A 26,979-nucleotide genomic window follows, 5' to 3' on the forward strand; every position below is an offset into this window, starting at 1 on the left:
TAAATACATTGTAGGCAAAATTTTAATAGCAATAGAGTCTAACATTGATGATTATATTTCTTTGTCTTTTTTTAAACCTAAGATTATTTGTAGAACTAAAGAACTGTTGTAAAAGCATGATAAAATATTTACCCATTTCATAGCCTTATATATGATAACAAAAATTTGCAACTGCTTTGAAAATAATTTCTTATTTGTGCAGACATTTTGTCCCCTTCATGAGGGGTTAAAGTCATGTCTTTGCATATGTGCTTTGGCTAGCAGGCTGTTTGTAATGTTGATTTGATGATTGATTTATACCCCTGTTTGTCTGTGAGAACTTTCCACTGTTTTAGGCTCAAGTTAGTACATGACTTATCACTTACCAGTAACTAGAAAACAAACTATCTGTTTCAATTATACTTGAAATCTGTTCAATTAGAATATTTTCTGATTTAGACATAGGACAGAGAATAGTAGAATATTATTAGAAGAGCTTGGTAGAGGAATGTATCAGTTTGTATTCTTTAAAGACCCCCTACTCATCATTGTCATCAGCATGCAAGAAGCCACTGGAATTGGAATTTACTTCAACTGATGGGAGATTATACAAGTAAATCAGCAGGCTCCTTATCAGGGAAGAAGATGATGGCAACTGAGGTGGATCTGACAGCCAAGAGGTCAGAGTCTATGAGGACCAGCAAGGCACAGCAGATGGTATCCCAGCATGTGGGTCAGCCATAGTGACACAGAGTCTGGAGGCAGGTGATATCTGTGAAGACAACCAGAGTCTGGTATAGATGCTGGGCCCCCAGGGATGAGATTGGGTGGAAGTGATAGTGAGCCATCCAGGATGCCTTCTGTGAGATCACTGTATAATAAAAGCTGTGATATTTCTGGTTTGGGAGTGATGGAGATTGAGGGTTGTTGGTGAAGGGAGCCAGGCAGGTCTTCACAGACACTGACTTTGAAATTCTTCAGTCAAGGGTCATGTGACTCTTTCCTACGAAATAAGTGTCCTTTATTACTAATGAGGATAATTAGAAGGCAACTTGGTCTTGGTTTGGCCAGTTTCATCTTGGAAAGATTCAGTAGCTTGCAGAACAGCCGGAATTCCTGACAGTTGGAGCTGCTCACATGCAGCCAAGGTTAAGTGACACGTGGAACACAGGTATGTTATTCCTGTGCTTTTTGGATTTTTCCCCTGGAAGGAGGTCACCTATCAGAGAAAATAACAGAGGCAGGTGGTTGCTCCCTGCTGAAGCCTGCTTGCCGAGGAAGAGAGACGGTGAAAGCCGCTGAGTTAATTTCCTGGTAATGACATGAATGTGAGCTGGCCTTTTTCCCGGCAGTGGCAGTCATGCCATATTCTCTTACTTGGGGATATTCTATATCAAAGTAAGGAGGAGGAGGAGGATGCTGGACGCTGACTTGCCTGCATTCAGATTTAAACAACCTTCTATTGTTGAGCTCAGACCTTACATATACTGATGTATCCGTGATCAATGGAAAAACCCTCAAAACAAGCATTCTCCTGCTTTACATTTTGAAGCAGATTTATTTGTTCTTTATATTACATGTAAATATTGTGTGCCTTCATGTGTGTATATGTATCATGTGTATGCCTGATACCTGTGGAGGCGAGAAAGGGGAAACAGATCCTCGGGAACTGGAGTTACAAATGGTCATGAGCTTCCTGCCACGGATGCTGGAAACTGACCTCAGGGCCTTCAGAAGAGCAGCAAGTGTAACTCCTGAGGCATCACTTCAGTGCTGTTTCTCTAGGAGAGAGAAAATTATTTTAGTGGGTTACTATGCAGTTTTGAAACTTTTATCAGTTTTCTCAGTGACTTTAATGAGGGGAAAATCCATGTTTCGTTATTCCAATAGGCATTCTTTGCAATGGTAACTGCATTCACTTAACAAATGGCAATTAATTAAAGTGATTATTCCATTTACTTCATTCTAATGGAATGTAATGGTTTGAATTCTGAACTTTTGTACAGCTTTGGGGCATGTTATTCACCATGTGGGCCTTTACTTTCTCAATTTCTCTATTCTTCATATAATACTGTAATTTGGGTACTCCCCAGGGATTCACAATGAGAGACAGCTTTCCCTTGTTATTAGAAATCTTAGACCTAAAATCATTCAAATATACTCTGTTCTTACTTATCCTCATAGTATTAACATAATTGTATCTGTCCAGATCCACAGGAGAAACAGATCCAGTAGGGGAAAAAAGTTACCAAGTATTGAGTGAAGTGAATTCGGGAGCTGGCAGAAGGGCTGATCAGAAACTCTGGAGCCATAGTTGACATGTGTTTCCATAAATGGATTGAATTTCATCTTAGCAAACCCTCATTCTGCTCTCAAGCCTTTTGAGGGATTAGATCTGGTCCACCCTGATTGATAAGGATAAACTTCTTAGAGTCAGTTGACTGCAGATGCTATGATGTCTACAAAACATCTCACAGCAACTCGTACATCAGTATGTGATAGATCACTGATGGCAATGGCCTCAGCAAACTGATTCTCATGGAGTTTCTACTCAAACAGTCTTACCATAATAATACATGCAGAAAAGCAATGAAGAAATTATACCAGTTGCTGTAAATATACATGGTCTAATAATATATACTGGAATGGGGAAAATAGCTAGGAACTGGGTTTGGAACACACAAGCCTGTTCACCTGAGCTAGAACTTCACCACCCACCCAATCTCTCTGAGTTTGTACAGGTGGTAGACCAGGTGATGTTTACAGAAAAGATATCATTTCTAGAGAGAGTAACCTTAATATGGATCATGTTTATGAGTATAATTTGTTTAAAATTAAATAAATCTTATAAAGTACTTCATAGGCAAATATTAACTATAGGCTTTATTCTTTTACCTATAAAATACTGACAAAGAAACAATTATTTGTGTTTTGTGGACATACAGAATTGTAAAACCTAAAAACTTAATAAAATGTGTGGAATTAGAAATTTTGACCTCAAAGAAAAGAGTATTATTTTGGGGTTTTCTCTCACTTGATAGTAATCTTATGTTTCATGGTATTGTGAGTTTTCTTTTCCTTTATATATACTATTTTAAGAAATTTTCTTCTTTATTATTGGGGTTACATCCAAATAATGTATTTTTAAAAATTTGGTTATGTGGCTAATATATGTACGTGTAGAATCTGGTCAACATGACTTTTGCCTCTATGAAATAACAGATCTGGTCAATCTGTAAAAGAATATGTGTTATGTAGATGTCATTTAATATTTAAGTGTTTCTTTAAAACAGCCATTACATAAATATCACTTTGATTTAACAAAACTGCACTAAGAAATTAAGGCACATTGTACCTCAGTTGACAAAAAAAATCATAGGAATTCAGTAAATTTTGCTTATGCATTCAATTTTAATGCAATATTTGAAGCTGAGGGAAATAGTTTACATTTGTCCTCACTTGTCCACTCGCCCAGTTGATTCACACTGCCCCTGGCTCCTCAATGAAGAGGACCATCACCCACAGCTCTAGACATGCAGCCAGTCAGCCAGGACCCAGCTGAGAGGAATGAGGGGACCAGAGGACTGTGGGGGAATTGAAAATCCTAAGGGGTGGACCAGAAGAGTAACAAAGACATCCTCAAGTTGGAGGCATAGCACCAAGATGTAAAAACAGGTGTGAAGTCAGATAAATCGAGTCATTCTATTGAAGGTGAGATCACCTGTGTCTGTGTCTACACACACAGTAGATTTGCCAGGCCTCCTTTCCTCATTGACCTCCTTAGAGGCTTCTGTGGCCTCCTGGTTTGATCTAAGTCCATCTTGACTTAGGTTTTAACAGCATGGTTTCCCCCTTCCTATTTCTTGTGAAGCTGTCTGTGTTCTGTCTTGTGAAGCTGTCTTGTGTTCTGTCTCCTCGTTCGCTCTTAGGGGCTGATCCCAGCTAGCTTCTAGTTAAATGAGTGAAACAGCTCTCCCAGCTTTCAGCTAGTTAGTTACTTGATTATAATAGTTAATTTTCTTCTCATGGTGACAAAACACCTCCTAAAAGCAACTGAAGGGAGGGCAAGCTTAGTTCTGCTTTCCTGTGTCTTAGGCCACTGTGGCCAGGAAGGCGCAGATGAGGGAGTGGTGGTGGGAGTCTGAGGTTGTAGATGTTCACACGAGCACAAAAAGAGGCAGAGAGAGTGATGCCTCCAGGGGCAGGTATACTCTTTTAAGTCCAATTTCCAGTGATTCACTTCAGCCATCCAGGCCCCATTTCCTAAAGCATTCAGATTTTGAAATAGCATCACTGAGCATTGAAAAGATGAGCCTGTCTGTGGATGCCATTTCAGATTTAAACCCCAACAGTTAGCCTTGGTTGTTGGCATTTACCCAATAAAACTTGCCTCTGAAATGGTTGCTCTTGGCTGTCTATTCATTGGGAGTACTCATGGGTGTCACCAAAATGTTGATAAACGTGTTGTTATTTTTATTCAGTCAGCTTCAATCTACATGGGAATGGCTTACCTCCAAACTATAGCTGTTCAGAGCAAACTAGAGTTGAAATTTGTTGTAGTGTCTTTAATTGCAAATGACTGATGATAGGATAATATCTCTCCTACCTGTCATGGCTATAATTTTGAGTGTAACCTGTGGCATTTTGTAGACGGTCTAACATGCGAATGAATAGAGATGTGCTTGGATTCTCTCATGTTGAGGTGGTCCGAGATGCCTGCTTCTGGATTCACCATAACTTAGAATTTCTTGGAATTTTGTTTCCAAGGATTCCCCTCCCCCCAAACTGTATTTGTATTTACCAAGCTATTTTTTTTCAGTTGTGTATTCCTAATTTTTAAAAGATTAGGGAGTAGATGGACTTAAACACTCAATTTCAGCCACACCTCGATGGACTCATTGAGCTAAAACATTTCTCTCAAATCAGTTTTGCAGATGCAAGGATTGTGTGATTCATGCTGGAGTCACTGAAGGACATAACTAAAGATATGGACTTTGACTAGAGACAATAGCTATGCTGCACATGATCTCACTCAGACATTCTAGTTCTACTATTATATTCTGCACACAGTGCCAAATACCACAGTGATGTCTTTCCCATACATATGTTTTAATCCCAGGTGATGCCTGAAGCCACGGATATTTCCAAATCCTACATGGACTATGGGTTTTGTTATTGTTGTTTGTTGTAGACAGCACCAGCATGAGTGATTGATGTATTTGTATTCAATTCATGATCTGAGTTTAAATCTTGACACTGTCAATCTGAGTTTGTGTATTTGGAAGCCCCACCCCCACCCCCAACCAGGCTGTTTCTCATTGATGAAATGGGGATGAACATACCTATCTTGAAAGTGTTATAATAATGCCTATTTGGTAACATCTTTTGGTTGTTCAAAGAAACAACATACAAATTACCTCTATTATATTTTATGCTTTAGCCAAGTTTTCATCCAAACTAGAACTTTAGTTTTTTGTTGTTGCTTTTGTTTTGTTCTCTTTTGTTGATAAGGCCCTAAGTTTACCTTTCTTTAAGGGGACAATAAGGAAAAGTTCCTAAAAATTGAGACTAGCAAGAAGAGGGCAGGAGAAGATACTTGGTGTTCTTGGTACAGTTTGCATATGAAGTTCCCCACAGTCTCACATTCTGAATATTTGGTCCCTTGGAAGCAGCATCTTGGAAACTTTAGAAGGTGAGGCCAGTGAGGAGAAAGTAGGTCAGTGGGACAAGGATTTGGGGGTGTCTTATTCTTGGCCCTTTCCTGGCCACCATGCAAGTAACCAGCTCTCTTCTGTCCCCCACTCCTGCTGCTGTAATGCTCCTGCCTATGCAGTGGGGTCAAGAAAGCACGACTGAGAAAAGACTCCACAAACTAAAAACAGAAATACTTCCCCTTAAGTTGATTCAGCTAGGCATTTCACGACTTACACAAAAGAACTAACAGCACTCATGGAAATTAGAGCTAATACTGTGTGATTCATAAAATTGTTCAGAAGATTAGTCAAGTTAACATTTGTATACATACTTAAAACTTTGTGTTGCACGTAGCAATTGATCCATGATGTTATTATCATTGACACTAATTTTAGTACTATTATTGCTATCTTAGAGTAGGGGATTATTTTTGTCGCCCCTAAACTTTGTAAAAGAGAAAGTTTGGGTGTTTTATTTAATGTGTTAGAGCTTGGTGCTTGTGTGTAAAATAGAAATATCAGTGATTGCTGCCCATTAGTGCTAGTTAGTGCTGAAAACCAACACAATTCAGAAAGATTTTTCTCATAGTTCCTGTACATTCAAAGCACCTGGTGATATTATCTTAGCAATGCCGTTTATTTGCTTAACCCCAATTTAACAAATGTATTGAGCATTGCAGACCACCTCAAAATGTTAATTTAACATTGAGTGCCAATGTTAATGGAACTAACATTTTATGAGAGTATTAAAGAATGGGATGGGGTTATTTAAAATTTTAATTAGGATGGTTTTCATGAGAAATAAAAACTAGACTTTATCAAATAGGGTCATGTGGACTTTTTGAACAAGGTATTTCTTAACCCAGTTAAGCTGAAAAGCAAAATCAGCTGTTACAAAGAGTTAGTGCAAATGTTAGTATTCTTTGGAAGGATGTTTTCAAAGGAACTTGCACTGGGGATGGTCATCCCTAACCATGCTGGGTTTCTCTCAGAGGAGATTTAAAATAAGTTATGCCTTAGAGGACATCATGAATAACCAAGATACTGATGAATAAAATGTGAGATCATTTTGCAAGACCTCTTAGTTACTTATGTTATCTAAAATTACTTGTACAGCCCCCATTTACATAAGCATTAACTAACTTTAACTTAGAAAAAGAAAATATAATTCTCTACTGTCTTTCAGTTTAAGACAAAGAGTTTCCATGTTTGTAAAGAGACATATTAGTTCTTAAAACCCAAGCTTAGTAAGTTCTTAGTGTCAAACTTTTCTTAATATGAAGTTGTTTGTGTATATGACTTGCATTGAACCAATAGCTTATCAAGAAGCAGGAGGTCTGGAAATGGATAGGTAATAGAGATTTAAGGATCTGTCATAAAACAGAGCTGGGCATGGTGGTATATACCTTTAATCTCAGCATTCAGGAGGCAGGGCTAGGTGGATCTCTGTTAGTTCAAGGCCATTATGATCTATATAGTGAGTTCTAGGAAAGCCAGGACTATATAGAGAGACTTGGTCTCAAAAAGAAACAAAACAAACAATATAAATAAATAAATGAATAAAAAAGAAAAGGAACAAAAAGACAAGTGAAGTAAAACCTGACATAACACGGGACAGATAGCTACAAAGAAAAAGAAGAAATGGAAACTTTTTTTTTCTTTCTTGAGACAAGGTTTCTCTGTGTAGCTTTGCACCTTTCCTGGAACTCACTGTGTAGCCCAGGCTGGCCTCAAACTTGCAGAGATCCACCTGTCTCTGCCTCCCGAGTACTGGGATGAAAGACATGTGCCACCACTTTGAGGCTAAAAATGTTTTCCAAGGTCACAGAAATGATCAGCCATGTTAATTTTCCTGTAAAAATTAATTAGATGTCAAACAAATTTTGGGATGAATTAAATGTAATCCTTTGCCATTATTTCTGAACACTCTCAAAGTCTGGCAAACTTAAAAAAAAAAAACTTTTAAAAGAAGAGCCTCCTTAAAACATGGTGGATTTTCACCACCTGGGCCACACTGATCTGGGTGGTCTGTGCTGCCACCTGGGTGATGGTGGTGTCTGGGCTGGAGCGGCTGCTGAGGGCCATGCCTAGGTCTGTGGTCCTGCTGCAGCTGGAGTCTGTGCTGACATCCATGGCCTGGGTTGCCAGGGGAGTGGGGAAATTATGAGCTGTGAGTTGGCCCACCTCATCTGTGAACTGTTAGAACATGAGAAGGGAGGAGCTTATAGATACAAATCTGCAGGATCTCCATGACATAGGACAACCTAGGAAATCCTGGGGGGAGCCCTGGTGAGAGCCTATTGTGGATGATATGATAGATGACAGAGGCCTTGAGCCAGACTGATGATTCATGGCAATGAACACTTACAAATGAAGAAGAAAGGACTAAAGGACTAAAGGGTGAAATGTGTGTGTGACTCACTCACTGGGCCACACTACAGTTTTTACAGCAAGATTCTTTTTTTTTTTTCTTTCTTCTTTCTTGTTCTGCTTAGTTTTGCTTTGGTTTGGTTTAAATTTTGTTTTGCTTTGGGGGGGCAGGTTTTAAGGGCAGAGGGCAGATGTGGGGTGGGGGGCATGGGAAGAAGGGGGAATGGAAAGAAGGGCAGGATCAGGATGCATGATGTAAAAACCACAAAGAACTAATAAAAGTTAATAAAAAACGATGGGTTTGTGATACACTTTCATTAATGTGGACAAGAACAAAGAAATTGGTGTTGTGCTATGCCTTGAAAGACAAAATGATGTAGTGAGAACAGTGCTCCAGATCACAGATTAGGCCTGGTCTAATTCTGCCTTTTTACTCCAGCAACTCGCTTGTTGGAGTTCAGGTGCAGGATTGGACAAAGTGAGATAAAAGAGGTTAAGTCTATTTCAGTTCTAATATTCCATGGTCCTGGACCCCTGCTCCCTTATAAGCCAAAACCTAGACATAGTCACATTCTCCTTGCCTAGGGCTCAGGGCTGAGAGCTGTCAGGACATATGGTGCTTAAGTAATGTGTCAGGTAGAAATCTATTCTGTGGCACATGCCTTCACTAATTATCAATCAGTGAAGGGGAAAGGTATATAGCTTTGTAGGTTCTAATCCATATTCTGTTGACTCCATTGCTTTTAGGCCCCCAAAGCATCCTTGTCATAATGAGGACCACAAGGCAGAGGGAAGCTCATTCCTTTATCTATGGGACGGCCCAAAACATGAAGAGTAGAGTCCCACTGTCTCCTTTGAAGGTCTGTCTCCAATGACCTTGGACCCGTACTGCATCCTCATAAGGTTTTCACCTCCCCTTCATAATGCCTCTATGAAGATTAAGGACTGCTAGGGTACATTTAGGGTCCAAACCACAGAAAAGATATTAGACTCAATTAGGAAGATACAGTCATCATGGCTTTGAACAGACTAAAGGCTGATTGTGTCTATATTAAGCAGTTAAAGAGAATGTGTTTTCATCTGGAAATGTGTAGTTTATTCAGAAAAATAGATTTGGAGCCGAGTCTTAAATGGAAAAGACAAATCCCAGAAATTGACATGTTCTTGCAATCAATATTACCATTTATCTAAAACCCACTCATTTCATAATCCTCTTTATATACAAGGTACTTATATTTGAGGATTGGGTATTTCAGTGTTTCTTATGCCTCAGGCTACTCAATAAGATAAAGCAAATTTTTAAAAAGATAATGTTATGAGATAAGCATGCTTTTACCATAAGAAATTAGTTACTTGTATATTAAAAATAATATAATGTATCATCTAATGATATTTAATGTTCATAAAAGCTACAGGCAACCCAATGATAAATAATATTACCCTATCCAATATCTTCTAAATAGATCCTGAAACTACATATGAATATGTAAACAAACAAGAAGGAGGAGTTAATACGTTTTACAATGTTCCTACCAACAAAATTTGAGAATAATTTCTAATTGGATATAGTGTGGTTATAGAAGTAATTCTTACAGCATGTGAGTATGTTTTAGAGTTGACTCATCTTTCTATTGGCCTTATTTCTTTCTGAGTAAAAGAGAAAAAGCAGAGTCCTTGGGAGGGTGGCTATTTCTTTCCTGAATAAAATCCCAGTTTGGACCAACATTGAGATAAGGAGTAACATTGCTCCTTGTTACTGAGTTCATGCTGTGTGGATTTGGTGAAAGTGTTAGTATTGTTCTACTCATGAGTAAACTGAAGGTTACAGAGGGTGTTTAACTTCTTCAGTGGCACAGAGGTCATCACACTATTCAAAGACATCTTCTCTCGAGAGACGCCGGCGCAGGAGTTCAGGGTCTCAGCTCTTGCCCTTTTGGTATCACTTTCTTTTCAATTGATTTGCTTGAGAAATTTTCATGGAAATAATATTCTAATATTATGAACATACCCTTTGTTCTTCTGGGTGTCAGTCACCATAGTGATTAGAAAAAAAAAAACAATTAATAACTGCAGGTCTTGAGATGAAACACTGTTTCCTCTCTTGATATAAGAATAGCAGTCATGTTTGCTTAATGGCTCATCTAATTCTTCTTTCTTAATCCGGTCACCTTGCAATAACTACTTCCAAGTCCAATTACATTCACAAGTGCTCGGGTTTATGATTTTAACATAGCATTTTGAGGGATACTACTCCACTCATGACCCTAATTTGCTATTTCTGTTACAGTTGGAATATGACTGGCTGAGAACAATCCCCTAGGGCATTGGGAGTGGGTGATATGATTCAACTGAAAAATCACATAATCCTTCAGCATCCGTAACAATGGGTTATTTATTATCATCTCTTTCACAAAATGGGTGCGTTTTCATGCTTGTGTGGTTGTTCTGGTGTCTAAAGTTTCACGAGATGGTATTTTCAACCAGTTCTGTGTAATGTGCTGCAATGTAAGGAGAAGAGCAGCTGACACAGTCTATCAGTATATCAGGCTGATGACTCTCTGACAGGTCCTACAACAGTGAGAGGAGGGCTGACATTAGAGGCACAGCATTTAGTAGGTGCAAAAGCTTTGAGAACTACATTTGGTGATTCATCACTGTAGCTGCTGTTTTTCTCAGAGTGAGAAAAGCCCTAACATAGAAAAGGTACAGCTACAGGAAGTGCACATTCAGACAGGATGTATTAGACATGTTGATATTTTCTGGCTTTTTTTTTATTAAGAAAAATTTTTCATTCATTTTACACATCAATCAAAGATCCCCCTCTTTCCTCCTCCCACTGCCCTTAGGTTCCCCATCCCAACCTACCCCCCACTCCCTACCATAAGAAGGCAAGGCCTCTATGGGGAGGCACATACAGTAGAGGCAAGTTCAAGCCCTTCCCCCTGCCTCAAGGCTTCACAAGGTGTCCCCATCATAGGTAGTGGGTGCCAGAAAGCCCCCTCATGCACCAGGGATTGATTCTAATCCTACCTCCAGGGGGCCCCCCAAGCAGATCAAACTATACAACTGTCTTGCCATGCAGAGGGCCTAGTCCAGTCCCATGCAGGCTCCACAACCATTTATCCAACTTTCATGAGTTCTCACCAGTTTGGTTTGGTCAGCTCTGGGGGTTTCCCTACCATGATCCTGATGTGCTTGCTCATAGAATCCCTCTTCTCTCTTTTTGACTGAACTCCTGAAGCTCTGTGGGGTGTTTGGCTGTGGATCTTTGCATCTGCCTCCATCAGACATTGGAGAGAAGCTCTGTGATGATAGAGTATTCACTGATCTGATCACTGGGGCAAGCCAGTTCAGTTCAGGCACCCTCTCCACTATTTTTATTAGTCCAAGCTGGGGTCATCCTTGGGGATTCCTGGCAACTTCTCTGGCACCGTGGTTTTCTCTATCCCCATGATATCTTCCTCTATCACGGTATCTCTTTCATTGTTTTCCTCCTCCATCCCTGTTCCAGCTCAACCATCCCATTCCCTTATATTCTCACTCCCCATACCCTCCCCTCCATTGCCCACACCTCATCCCCAGGTTACTCATGGAGATCTCATCTATTTCCCCCTTCCCAAGGTGACCCATGTATGCCACTTTGGATCTTTCTTGTTAGCTAGCTTCTTTGGAGTTGTGGGTTGTTGTCTGATTATCCTTTGCTTTACATGTAGTATCCACTTATGAATGGGTATGTACCATGTTTGTCCTTCTGAGTCTGGGTTTCCTCAGTCAGGATAATATTTTCTAGTTATATCCATTTGCCTGCAAATTTCATGATGTCATTGTTTTTCTCTGCTGAGTAGTACTCCATTGTGTATATATACCACATTTTCTTAATCCATTCTTCAGTAGAGGGGCATCTAGGTTGTTTCCAGGTTCTGGCTATTATGAATAATGCTGCTATGAACATAGTTGAGCATGTGTCCTTGTGGTATGATTGAGCATTCCTTGGGTATATGCCCAAGAGTAGTATAGCTGTGTCTCCAGGTAGATTGACTCCCAATTTTCTGAGAAATCATCATACTGATTTCCAAAGTGGCTGTACCAGTTTGCACTCCCACCAATAGTGGAAGAGTGTTCCCCTTGCTCCATATCCTCTCCAACATAAGCAGTCTGCAGTGCTTTTGATCTTAGTGATTCTGACAGGTATAAAATGGTATCTCAGAGTCATTTTGATTTGTATCTCCCTGATGACTAAGGATGTTGAGCAATTCCTTAAATGTCTTTCAGCCATTTGAAATTCTTCCTTTGAGAATTCTGTTTAGATCTATAGCCCAATTTTTAATTGGATTGTTCATTATTTTGATGTTTAGTTTCTTGAGTTATTTCTATATTTTGTAGATCAGCACTCTGTCAGATGTGGAGCTGGTGAAAATCTTTTCCCATTTTGTAAGCTGTCATTTTTGTCTTATTTACTGTGTCCTTTACTCTACAAAAGCTTCTCAATTTCAGGAGATCCCATTTATTAATTTTTGCTCTCAGTGTCTGTGCTACTGGTGTTATATTTAGGAAGTGGTCTCCTGTGCCAATGCATTCAAGACTATTTCTTACTTTCTCCTCTATAGGGTTCAGGGTAACTGGTTTTATATTAAGGTCCTTGATCCACTTGGACTTGAATTTTGTGCATGGCTATAAATATGGATCTATTTGCACTCTTCTGCATGTTGACATCCAGTTATGCCAGCACCATTTGTTGAAGATGCTTTCTTTTTTCCATCGTACAGTTTTGGCTTCTTTGTCAAAAATCAGGTGTTCATAGGTATGTCGGTTTATATCAGGGTCTTCAATTTGATTCCATTGGCCCACATGTCAGTTTTTATGCCAGTACCAAGCTGTTTTTATTACTATAGCTCTATAGTAGAGCTTGAGGTCAGGGATGTGTCTTCCAAAGGAAAGGGTGCTCAGGTACTTGTTCTGTCTGTGGATCTGTGCATCTGCTTCCATCAGTCATTGGAGAAAAGCTCTGTGATAATAGTTAGGGTATTCACCAGTCTGATTACTTGGGTAAGCCCGTTCAGGCACCCTCTCCACTTTCTATTAGTCCACTCCTATGTAAGAAATGCCTTTACTTTTCTTGTGCTGATTTTGGACACCTCTTTCTGATTTGTGGGCAAATAGACCTTTACTCAATTTTGGACAGTACATGATATCTTATTCTGATATTCTATTCTCATTTGTAAACTATATATACACTATAAGAACTTGCTGATCTTCCATTTTTGATTTCCTGTGCTGTCTGTATCCCAGGGTCCTGGTTCCAGTTATTTGCTGAGCGTCTCCCTTGTCTCTTCCACTATAATCTGCTATCCTTCACTTCCCCACCTTCTCTTCTCCTGCCATTGTTTTGTTCATTCTACTGTTGCCCTAGTGCCCCAGACATTGAAACTAAGACATTTTCCCTATTTAAGCTCACTCCCACCCTCATCCAGTATCTCCTAGAATTACTTTCCATGAATTTTCTCATTTTAAAGTGTTTTTTTTTTCTTACCTTACATATTAGTTAGGACACAGGTTTGATACTAATAGTAAAGCCTCGAAATAGTGTTTTGAAAATGGTGTATACTTTGCTTTTTCTTCCAGATAGTTTTACTAGCTGATCAGGGATATACAATGACCTGATGATGTCATACAAAAGGTTCCTCCCTTCTTGTCCCATAATCTGCATGTAGAATCTCTGTCCACCTTGTAGTTAATGACTCACTTCCACAGATTTAGTCCCATTTGCAAAGAGGAAAAGACCACTTTCTTCTCTCTCAGAGTATAATCTAGAAGTAACTTAGAACTCCTGCTCACAACTCATGCTTAATGAAATAGTCTCTTGGGATGACCACACCTAACAACACAGGATGCAGAGTAAGAATCTTTGTGTTAAGTGTTCTAGTGTTCTGGAGGAATGGGGGAATCACTTCACAGGGAACTCATGTGTCATCTCTTCATTATTCTAATTTTTCTACCTTCAACCTTTGGTGGGTGTTTGTTGCCCATCTAGACACTTTTTACCCATGTGTATGTTTGCTCACAGTTAATCTACACATTTCATCTTTTAAGAAAAAACTGATTTAACATGAAAATTTGTTAAACTTTGCCAGTAGCCTAAAGCATAAAATATCTAAATATTCTTTAAGTACTATCTCAATCTCTCTATTCTCAGCCCCTTTTAAATATTTCTTCTTTCATTAATGTGTCTCCTCAATACTAAGCATGTGTTGCATGCCTCCTGTGCATCATGTACAGCATCACTCATTTTCCTCAGCTAATTCTTTGGGTTGTGGGTGGAAAGCATAGCCATGGATGCACATACTTTTTATCATCATAATTATCATAATCCACTTCTAATGGTTGTTTCTACTGCTGTCATCCTTGAGAAGTTAAATGCATCTTAAGAGCAGCCCTTTAAAGCCTGCCAATATGGTCGGGGTTGTTAATTTGCCTTTCAGTACTCAACGGTGTTTATCTGATGCATTTCATCTTTCATATTTTTATATATTACATGATTATTTGCTATAAGAAACAAACAAAAATGGAAAAAGTACTTAATGAAGGAGCTATAATTAGACAGCGCCTCATGGAAATTGTAAAACAGTGAAATACAAGCTTAGATAAAACTTATCTCTTGTCTAGTTGATTATTTGTTCCAAAACAACTTATTTCAATCCCCAGTCCTACAACTTGAGTATCTTTATGGCAGGACACACCTTTGACTGATATAATCTTTTGAAATTTCCATCTATGATTCTAGATATTGTGAGATAGAAACTTATATAACCAAGTTGTCATAATTTTAGTAGTAAAGAGTAAATACATGGTCATTATTTTGCTAACCCTAGAGGCAATAATTACCATAAATCTTGTCTACTCATGATTTACATATTTATTAAATGAGATTCAGATCTTTACTGGAAAAAAAGTTTATTCAGGAAGCCAGTCCTGTGAAAGAAGAGCATCAGAGGGGAAGATAAACATTTAAAACTTAAGACAAATGCTTTCAGCAATTTTATTGCTTTCAGATGTGAAGTAGTTGTTCTTGTTCCATTTTCAGTCTAGTGGATCAGACTCCATAACAGCAAATAGCCATGTAGTTCTCTAACTATAACCTTGGTTAGAAATAGGAATAGTGGAAGGAAGGGAAAGTCAGAGCCTCATACCTGGCAGTAGCCAAAATTTTACATCCTGATCTACAACTTGGAGGCAGAGACAGAGTGATATGGTTTGACTTGGGTTTTTTAAAGCCCATCCAACAGTGACACACCTCCTCAATCAAGGTCATGCTTCCTAATCTTTCCAAAAACATTTTGACAACTAGGAACCAATCATTTATATACATGAGCCTATGGGATCATTCTCTTTCAAACAACCACAAACACATACTTATATTTATTTCGTCTTACATTTATCTTTAAGTGTTTAACATATATACAATTATAATTTAGCACGTATTAGTCCGGTCATTTTTATAATTTATACAAATAACGTATGTAAGATATTGTTCTAGTTTTCTTTCTGTTGCTATGACAAATGCCATGACCTGAATCAACTTAAGGATAAAAATGTTTTAGTTTACATATTCTACTTCATTATAAAGGAAGTCATCACAGGAATTCTAATAGGAATTTGAAGCAGCAATCATGGATGAACATTGTTTATTGGCTTTCTTTCAAGCTTATGTTTAGATAGCTTTCTTATAGAGTCTAGGACCACTTGCCTAGGTATAGTGCTGCCCACAATGAGCTGGGCCCTTCCACATTAATGAGCAATCAAGGTAGTCTCTCATAGACAAATCCACAGGCCAATCTGTTCTGGACAACCCCTCAATTGAGAGTCCCCTCTTGGAAGACTTTGGGTCATGTAAATATATATTTTGTAATATGTTAATACTACAAAAATAGTAGGCATATCCCACTTTTCTTGAAACTTTTTCAGGAATCTTTGTGATTTTGTACAAAAATGTTTAATTAAAAAGGACGTCTAGAGATTCAAATTTCACTGTATTTATATTTATCATATTATCTGTAAATCTGAGTTTTGATATATGATGAGTCAAATTAATGGATTTAAAACTACATTTAAGGACCATTGAAGAAGTATTTTGTATTTAACCTTAGTCAAAAAGAAGTCAGGAAGGAAAATGATTGTTCTATTCCAATTCCACGTTTTTATTTTGTTGTGGACAAATGTAGAAAAAAATATAACATTAAAACTAAATTTAATTTTAGCCAGGTAGTGGTGGTGCACACCTTTAATCCCAGCACTTGGAAAGCAGTGGCAAACGGATCTCTGAGTTCTAGGCCAGCCTTGTCTACAGAGTAAGTTTCAGGACAGCCAGGGCTACACAAAGAAACCCTGGCTCAAGAAACAAAATAAAATAAAACAAAAAAAATCCCTAAATTTAATTCTAGAAAGGGCATAAAAGTATAGTGATTTTAATCCTCATTTTAAAAATAGCAATGCATGGTTTTATTAGCTGACTTTATAGTGAATTCCTGTTTGCAAGTTTTGTTGGACTTTTGCCAAGGAGCATATGCAAATGGTTAAAAAAGGAAAGTGGGTTATGATTTTCTTCATTGTGGATTTTTAATGATGTATATAGGTATTATAGTCTACCAATGTTTAAGTTTACAAATTTTTGTCTTCTTGTTACTTCCTACATGACTATGTTGTCATTTATGTTTCTCTTCTTCTTCTCACTTCCTTATATTTGGCCTACAAAAGTAAGACTGAAGAGAAACTGTCCCTGAGTGGGTGGAAGAATAAGAAACCATATGAGAAGTTAGGTATAGGAACAAGGCTAAACATGTCCTCGTTTGACTTTTAAGAGTCTCACAAGGTAATAAAATATGCCATCAAGCAACTCTAAGTCTCAAATGAACCTCACACACCTTGATGTTCAAAAAATTATTGATTGCATTACTTCCACAATCTGCTAAATATTGTGCTTATAGATAAGACAGATGAGTCACTGTTGATGCCTTTGAAAGGTTAAAAAAAAACTAGCATGAGAATGAAGGTGGTCACTAAGAAAAATTTATAATGCACAGGATAAATATAAATTAGATGCAATTGATGTTCTACCTAGTCTGAAAGAGATGTGAAAGCATTCTGGGAAGGGGTGCCCAAGTTGACCTAGATGAATGGATGCTAGCAAGGGGTAAGAGAAAATTGAGGGTAAAGAGCTTCAGCCACAAAGGCAAATACAATCCCATTGCCTGTGTATAACATTAAAGTTTTAGCCTTGGTGTATATTGGGCTTGAGTGAAAAGCAAAGAGAAAGTTAGAATAGAGTTAATTCCTGCAGGACATCTTATACCAAATGAATATTGGGCTTGATTATGTAGTGATAGGAAGCTTGGAAAGGATCAATCATAGGGTGTTTGATCATGAGCAGATTTACTTTGAAATTACTCCACCCAAAATGCAGGTAAAGAATGAACCTTCAGTAAGCAAGCATGTGCATAAGAATATAGTCTAGGAGATTGTTGAAACAATTTAGAAAGGGTGAATTTCACACTGAACTGGGACAAATAGAGTATGCAAAACACCATACCTGTGAGTGGCTAAGGTGAACACTGGCAAGTCATAGCCCTACTACTTTCCACTCTGTATCAGATGCTTAAACCAAGAGCCTGGGGCCATTCTGTGGAGAGGAATTGAGTGCATATAATTTGTTTTTATAACTGGGATGAAGATGGCTCAATTTCTTCTCTGTGGTTCCCATATCTGTGCGGGGCATCATGCCTCAGTTTCTGGTTGCTGTGAATGAATACGTGATAGAAATAATTTAAGAGGCTGGGCGGTGGTGGTGTACGCCTGTAATCCCAGCACTCGGGAGGCAGAGGCAGGTGGATCTCTGTGAGTTCGAGGCCAGCCTGGTCTACAAAGCGAGTTCCAGGACAGCTTCCAAAGCTACAGAGAAACCCTGTCTCGAAAAACAAAACAAAACAAAACAAAACAAAACAAAACAAAACAAAACAAAAAAGAAATAATTTAAGAGAAGCAAGACTTATTTAGGGTCACCAGTCAGAGGGATACATTATCATTGCAAGAAACACAGGGCAGCGGGGTCATCATAGGAAGTGGGAGCTGATGGTAGAGTTTCTTACATGTTGTTGATAAAGAAGAATTATCTAGGTGGACCCGGGCCAGACTAATCCCAAATCCTCCTCCCAGTAACCTACTCCCTCCAGCTAGGTTTCACTTCCCACAGTTTCCACAGCCAGCACGACTACCAGCCAGGGGCCAAAGGTTCAGAGGCATGAGCCTGTAGGAGACATTTCATACCCACTCCAAAATGAGCTACACCAGGTCGTGTTCTGAATGTGTGATGTATATCTACAACTTCTCAAAAATATAACAATGCCACGTGTTTTCTTACATGATCTTTCTGTGGACAAGTATAAAATTGCTTGCTGTAATGTGTTATGTCTATGAGATGAATTTTTCCCCCCTCAACTTGCCTTTGATCTGTGCTGGTGTAGTGATCACTCCCTAGATTTTGTAGCTGATAATCTCAGGCACATCTGGTGTTGGGAATGAAACCCCTTTGAATTTTCAACACACAGTGTCATCATTGACTCAGAGGTTCTACTTTTCCTAAGGAAGCCAGGAAAATCATAGTGTTCATTAGTTTAACCCTGTTTTAAAAACCATAGCCAAAATATTCAAATTTCATTTTTAACTTAATTATCCTCTTTTTTGGTTATTCAATGTGTTTTTTTTCTCTCCCCCTTCCCTTCTTTTCCATTTTCAGGAAAGAAAGATTTTCAGCTTCACCCTTCACCTGTCTTAGAAATAACAACATATCATAATCAGAGATTTGTAAGTATCCTTTTGTTTTCTTCTACTTAAGAAATTAGATATTGATTTGGGGAAAGAAATAGCTCCTTTGTTTGACCAAATATAGCTACACAATGTGAATGGGCATGAAAATTTGAAAAATCTACCACTCTTCAAAAACAGCAGCAAAATCTTATAAAAGAAACCAAACATCAATAAAAAATCCTTCACCATGGGTGCATACAGCTAGTTATTATTGCAATTATTCTTTGGCAAATTCCTCTTTCTTGATGTCATTTTCATTGTGCTTTTCTCTTATGTGTGTCTGTGTCCACACATTTTATAAGACTGACATGTTATGTGTTGCCCTCATGTCCACATGGTTTAGAAAGTTTATGATATAAGAAGGAAGAGAAGAAGAAAGGGCATGAATACAGGGAATAGAAGCATGTTTATTCATTTAAAAGTCATGTGATTTGTATTTTTCATGCTTAAAAGTTTTAGTAAACTTTTTAAAAGCTCATGTTGCATCTCACATAGCTAAGGTCTGTTCAGTTTCAATACATTCCTGAAATGCCTATTACTGTGTCATAATAATTGTGTTGAATGGGCCAGTCCAGGATCTGACAATATGACAGACCCACCCTATTCTACTTAGTCAAGAGTTTAAGGTAAGCAAACATACTGATAGATGTGTAATTAGGGAAATTTAGAGGAACCAGTAAAAGAAAAACAAATAGAAATATGTCCTATAAATGTTACCCATAATAATAGCATTTTATACCTTATTACTTTAAGGAAAACTGCGAGTTTTATAAGGCTTGTTTTACTTACCACTAGAGCCAATGATGAGTGGATATATCCTAAGTTCAAGAGTGCAGTTCCAGGGACGATAGTATAAAGAGAGATCAGGAAAGCAAGTCCACTAGGTAGGGTCCTTAGTAGCTAGGAAACCTGGACAGCACATGTCTGGATTTCACAGCTGCAAATATCTGTATTTGAGGGTTGTTGACCTGAAATGAACACTGCTTATGATCTTTTTATAATCCAGGGAAATCCTTAAATCACTGTTACTTAGTAGTTAATATTCATTTTATCTCGGCTATTCTAAGGTTGCTATAATAACCTTACCATTTGTGAGGTAGCTAATAAAATCAGTCAATGGGAACTTGATATATTTTTTAACTTGTCATTGTCAGATAAAATCTAGCATATTGTTTAATTAAAAGGGTGTGTTCAACTCTTAAACATTCTGTAGTGGTGTGATCTGTTTCCTAGCTTCGTGACATTACTTTTTGGTTCAAATCCATCCACTTATTAATTTTCTAATCTTGGGCAAATTACTTGAACTCTCTGATGATGTTTCATTTTTGACAGTACAATGCATACTATGGTGTTTCTTTCACAGTTTGTAATAGGAACTAAATGAAATGATGAAACAGTACTACACAGAAATGAAATATGTCTACATTACTCTCATATTTCCTCATCTTTCCTATGTCATTTTGTAAAATTTGAGCTTTTATCCAAAGATGACTTTCTTAGTAAACATCTATAAACTGTTTTGTGAGTTAAATTGGTCTCTGTGGAATAATTGAGAAAACTGTTTCAGGATGGATTCTTAGCTACACTTCCTGTTGCTTTCAGAAATCATCTTAGATCCTTGAACTGCAAAGTGGTCTGTGGGCCAGACTTTGAGAAAGATGCCTTTCACTTTAATGGTGATTCTCAAACTACCAGGTCATTAATATTAAAGAAAATGTTTTGGTTTGGGTTTAAAGGAATGGGTATTCCTAGATCTCTTCCTCCTAAAATATCCTGATTTAGCAGATTGAGTACCAGTTTAGATTTTCAGAAAAATTTCTCTGATTTCTATATTTTGAATTACAGCCTCTTTCTGTTCCTAAGTGTTGAGACAGGAAGCTGTACATATGCCTGGCCTGTGTGGGTGACGGGATATACTTACATTTGGCAAGTCTAGATTAAGTGGAAGGAGTGAAAAACTTGTGTTGAGATATCTAATAAAAGCCAGGTGTAAAACTCATTAGATGGCAGTTTCTCCAGCCAGAAAGGACTGTGGGATACCACCTAGTTTAAGTCTTTTACTCACAGAGGGGAGGAAAATAACTTAGTGCTTTGCCCAATGTCACGGGAGAAGAGGGATTGAAAATTATAATTCTGCTCCCAACTCCACTCTGTCCCTACAATATTAGGCTGCTTCTAACATTTCAGGAATTGCTAACTCCCATGAAACCAGTTTCTCTAGTGCTGAATTGGGCTTCTAAGCAGTCTTGTAGTGGCCAAGTAGAAAGTGCTCTTTGAGTCAGCTTCCCTGTTCATGTCCATCTGCAAGAGGGTCTTCCTTAGGACTCTCACTTAGCGGGGAGGCCTCTGAGGCCCAAAAGGGGCATGCTGTTTGTTCCGTGTCCACCTCTACTGTTACCCTCCTGCCTCTTACATTGTGTCTTCTCTCAAACTGCATGGCTGTGCTCTTTACTAAGAGAGAAAAATCCAACAGGAAGACCACTAAAGAGAGATGAACATCTCTCAGATGAGAGGAAGTCTCCAGGTAACCTGTCCTGGGTTTCCTCAACATTAATGGGTTGTCCACATTGACCCCACATGCATTGCCACATTTAATCTTCCCAACTTTAAGAGGTTTTGTTTTGTGAACCCCAAAGAAGTGGAAGCAGAGGCTTAGACAATTTATGTGCTTACCTGTGAATGAAGCAGAAGCTCCAAGATCAGATGACAAACCATTGCAAAGCCTATGTACCTCATGTTTTGTCACTGATTCTTTTTAGCTCTGCCACATATAATTCTGTGAAATCAGGTCAAGTTTTGAATGCAAATAATGTGAGATTTCATGAATTGTTAAGTAGGACACAGAAGCTACCTTGTAAATTATTCTCACTTCTCACTTAGACTATTGCAATGTTCTCTAAACTCTTAACATTTTCCATATGTGTGCAGGCATGAATGTGTGTCGAGGGCAGAGGACAACCTTGAGTGTTGTTCCTTGGTAACTGTCAACATTTTATTTTGAGACAGGGTCTCTCACTGTCTTGGAACTCACCAGCAAGCCTCAGGGATCACCTGTCTCTAACACACCACCTCTGGGATTACTAGTGTGTGCCACTATTCCTGTCATTTTTTTAACATGGATCTTGGATATTCAACTCAGATTCTGATACTGAGAGAGAGTGCTGAGACAGGATAACAAATAGTTTACTGGTGAGTTATCTCTTCATATCCTGTAAACTCATTTCTTTATAGGCATGTGTGTGTGTGTGTATGTGTGTGTTGTGTATGTGTGTTCATTTGATTGTGTTCGTGTGGCTAAGAGACATGTATGTTCACTTGCCTGTGGAGACCAAAGATCGGTGCCTATTTCTATTGCTCTCCACCTTGAGACAGAGTCTCTCTTTTAATCTTTTAAAAGATCAAATACTTCTAACATATAAACAGGATATATAATGTTACCATTTCAAAACATAGGGAAGGGAGCATAAGTGTGGAAATACTAGACCAAAGCAAGACTGAAAATCAATCAGCTGGGCAAACTCCAAAGTGTGTGTCTCCATGTCTGATGTCAAAATGCTCTTCAGATCTCCAATTCCTTTCAGCTTTGTTGACTGCAACATATGTACTTCTTTCTCTGTGGCTGGTTCCACTCCCTGTTAGCAGCTCTCTTTGGCAGGTATCCCATGGCTATGGTATGTCCAACATCTTGGGGTCTCCAAAGCAGTCCAGGCTCCACCTTCACAGCTTCATACAGTGGCCTCTCTAGGCCTCCATTCCAAGACACTTCCTGACATAGGCCTGGCCTCAGCAGCATTCCTTAGGCGCAGATGACGATTCCATAACCCCTTTCTTCTATCCTTGACTCTAAAGCCAGAACCACATAGCTGAAGCTGCCAAGTTCTGCTGCTTGCCTGGGCTGGAACACGGCCCCCTCATTCAATAACATCTTCACAACCTTTCTGTTTTCCATGGTTTCCTTCACTGCCTAAGCTTGGCTGTCCTGAAACTGGATCTGTATAACAGGGTGGCCTCAAACAGAGATCTGCCTGCTTCTGTTTCTGGAGTGCTGGTATTAAAGGTATGCACCACCACACCCAGCTCTAAGTTTTCTTTAATTCCTTTTGACAAGGTGGAAACTTATCTGGGTGGGATCTTTTCCTGAGGTCACCACTCCCTTTATTCCATTTCTTAATCTGTTATATCTCCTTGAACATAGTACTTCACTCTATCCCACTTCCTGGTGCTCCTTTTCTCTTCAAATTATGCATTTTTATTTTTCCTTTCTCAGCGTGTTCCTTTTCATTATAGATCTATATAAGAGTGACCACTAATAACCACATAACAGAATCAATACTAAGCTGTTTTGAGATTTCCTTTGCCAGTAGAATTAATCCAAGTCTCTTCTTGTTAGCCTCAGGCAGACTCTTCAGATAAGTGCAAAAAGTAGCCACATTCTTCACCAAAATATCACAAGAATGATCTCTAGTTCGCACACTAATATTATTCTCCACTGAAACCTCTTGAGCCAGGTCCCCACAGTTGAAATTGCCTTCAGCACTACTGTCTTCCATGCTGCTAGGATGGCTCATTAAGCTCCCACTTAAAGTGTTCGACTGCTTTTCTAATCCATAATCCCAAAGTCCATATTTCTTCAAACAAAAAACATGGTCTGGCCTATCAAAGCAATACCCCATTCCTTGGTACCAACTTCTATCTTAATTATTTCTATTGTTGTAAAGAGATACCATGACCACAGCAACTCTTATAAAAGAAAACATTTAATTGGGGTGGCTTACAGTTTCAGAGTTTTAGTTCATTATCATCTTGGTGGGATATGGCAGTGTGCAGGCAAACATGGTGCTGGAGAAAGAGCTGAGCATTCTACATCTTGATCCATGGGCAGCAGGAGTCCATCCCATAGTAGGCATAGCTTGAGCATATGAAAACTCCAAGCCTGCCCCCACAGTAACACACTTTCTCCATCAAGGCCACACCTACTACAACAAGGCCACACCTCTTAATGGTGGCACTCCCTATAAGCTTATGGGGACCAATTATATTCAAATTGTGCAATACTCAGAAACTTAAAGTCATGAAAATCCAGGAGGTGCTGGTTAAAGTCCTAAAGTCTAAAGGCCGTGAACACAAGAGATGTGACACCCAAGTGAGGGAGAGAAAGAATATGTCCCAGTTCCAGAGGATGGAATTTGCCTTTTCTCAGATTATTGTTTTCTTTGAGTCCCTGGTGTATTGGATGGTATTCATCTATACTGTGGGTGTATATTCCCCATCCGGTCTATGCATGCACTTCAGGAAACAGTTTCATAGATATGCCTAAAAATAATCCTTTACCAGGTGTATTAGGTAAAGTTGCCTGGAGGAACAGAACTAAAAAGAGATGAATTAGTTGGGTTATGCTATAGGGCCAGCACATTTTTCCTGCATGCTGGAAAAGCAGAGAAGATAGTAGCTTCTCAGGTCAAGAATCTGGATGCCTCAGCAATCCCAAACCAAGTCAGTGATGACAGCTGGAAGGGTTCTCAGAGAGTCACTGGTATTGAGTAGACAATGGAAGGTCAATGAAGCAGGGTTCTGATGTCAGCAAAAGATGGCAGTGTCAGTGTTTGGCACATTCACTTGGGAAGAAGAAACAAATACAGGCACACTTTCTTCCAACATCTTCATATCTGGGATGCCATTTTCTTCTTTGGATGGTGCTTTCTGCACTGAGAGATGGATTTTCTCTAAGTTCTTTTCTGGAATCATCCTCATGGACACCTACTCATTGATCTCCTAGGTGATTCTAAATCCAGTCAATCTGACAATTAAAATGATTCACCACATCCAATGTCTAGGTATTTTTAAATCTAGTCAGTTTATACTGTAAATTATACATCACATATGGTATTTTTATTTTAGAAATTGTCTTCAAACATGCAACTGTAGGCAGTGTCAAATAAAATATGACTTGGCTAGGGCCTTGAGAAGGATGTCCCAGGAGGAAGTTGACTCTCTGTGCTCAAAATTGGCACCTGTATAAACAACTGGTTGGACTGTAGAATGAACTGCCATGTAATAGCTCTGCACTATGTTCTCCAGATGTGTTGCTGAGATCTCAGAAACCTTGGAATGTGGTGCATTGACAAACATTGTTGTTTAGGATATCACTATCCAAGAGCCAGGTGGGCATGGTAGTACACTCCTCCAATCCCAGAACCTGGGAGAGAAGAGGCCAGCCTGAGGTTCATAATGAAACCCTGCCACTGGAAGGAGGGATAAGGACAAGAAAGAATCTTGTACAAAAAAAAAAATCTTTATCTTAAATATTCTGTAATTCCAAATGGGAGAAGAGACAATGAAAAGTCAGTGGTGGAAGATAAGGGGATTAAAGTTATTAGCTGTCACAAAAGATAAGTTTCTGGACACTAGGTTACAAAGCCACATTCATGTTTCTAAATATATACTATCTCTTGTTTTATATGTGACCATTTTCCAAATATATTCAAGTTTTTGTTATAAAGATAAGGATATCTTTAAATATTTATAAGTGATTTTTCATCTGTTATATATTTTCTCATTTAAATTTTCTAAAAGCAAAGTATATTTTTAAGACTTGAGAGATCATCTTGCCATTGAGCCTCAATACCTATGCCGTAGTCACTGCACAAAGAGGCATTATATCTATTTGTGCTGTCCTTGCTCAGTATTTCTGCAAATCCAAAGGCTCTAATGAATCTGTTCTCAGACTCTTCTTGTCCCACTTCTTGATCTGCTGCCCTGGTGCCTCTCTGCTTATTTACTTGCTGTCTTTAAGGCTTCTTGGTGTTACTGTGGCCCTCTCTGGTCCATATCAAGTTAGGATCATTTTGGGGTTCTGCCTCTGTCACCCTGAGTAGAGATATGACTGGGATGGTTAAACTTGGAGTATAGCAAAATTGACTTTGCAGGTAGCAGGAGGGAGCTGTAGAGCAGAGGTGGGAAACCTAGAATTGAATGTGATGTAATTACTACAAGCGCTTTGTGTTTGTGCCCACTGGCAAGGGTTTCTCCCACTGGCTGCATCTGTTACCTGTTTTGGTTGTTCTTCTACCCTCCCCAGAAGGGTATTTCATCTTATCTCGCCCCACTGGAATCCCACCATCTCCTCAAGTAATCTGATGTTTGAAAAAGGTTTTTATTCTTAAATGAAAACAAACAAACAAACAAACAAACAAACTAGGAATGATTGCTGTTTTATCTATGGACCTACTTTGGTTCTCATGTCTGGTGATTTTAAAACTGAATGTTGAAATTAACCAGATGTTCACTTGAACTAGCAATCCCATGTTCTTCATCTTTTTGGAGCCAGGGCTGCTTATTTTGGTCTTATTAACTAGCTGATGACTAAAAATCTAAGTCCAAAATTCTGGGAAAATGACAAACTACTCATGGATTATCTCACTTTATTCTCACTGGCTACCTTTAATCATATCAATCAGTTCACGTCAATTCCATTAAATTGTACAAAAGAAAGTGGATTATGTATGTGATCATCCAGATGAGATGGACATGTAAATTTCTTATGTAAAACATGGATCTCAGTCTTAAAATAAGTCTACTAGGACATTTCTAAACGTTCAAAATTCTACAACACACTTGTTAATTTTTCTATCACCTGGTCACCTTCTCAGGTCACTAAAAGTGTATTATGCAAAAGTAGTTACTTGTTCTCAAAGACTGTGGTGGAGCTGGGAACTGGATCACATGGTCGCATTACAATCCAGTGTACTAAGGTGGAAATTATGCAAATATGTAGGCAATAGAAAAGTTATTGTTTTAAAAAAACAAATTCCATGTATAGTGATAATTATTATGTGTATGTAAGAAATAGAGAGATGAATGACCTAACCATGTTTTGTAAATACATCTGGAGGTAAATTTTAGAAAAGGTTAAATAAAAGAGAGGAATCTTAGACTCAAAAGCAAATGTCTATCTTAGTAGGCCTCAACTGAACAAATGCTATGAATACAAAGAAATACTTATTTCCTACTGTAACCAGTTAATGTTGGGTTTAAAATACATCTAAGATACATGTGGTGTCAAGTTGCATAAAGCTTTCTA

The 26,979-nt window shown here is 38.5% G+C and overlaps 1 protein-coding gene across 4 annotated transcripts in view; it reads left to right on the forward strand.

Annotated features, from left to right (window-relative positions):
• Pkib (cAMP-dependent protein kinase inhibitor beta) overlaps positions 1 to 26,979 on the forward strand; it is a 96,264-nt gene that overhangs the window by 33,610 nt on the left and 35,675 nt on the right. For 3 of the 4 annotated variants that reach the window (XR_004943192.1, XM_036168960.1, XM_036168961.1), the window contains one exon: positions 18,829 to 18,896. The gene's annotated coding sequence lies outside the window, so the exon portion shown is untranslated. Of the gene's footprint in view, positions 1 to 18,828; positions 18,897 to 21,905; positions 22,089 to 26,979 lie in introns of all 4 variants that reach the window. The other variant, XR_004943193.1, reaches the window with a different exon arrangement.

Source organism: Onychomys torridus, chromosome 19 (assembly GCF_903995425.1).
Source record: "Onychomys torridus chromosome 19, mOncTor1.1, whole genome shotgun sequence".
Taxonomy (NCBI): Eukaryota; Metazoa; Chordata; class Mammalia; order Rodentia; family Cricetidae; genus Onychomys; species Onychomys torridus.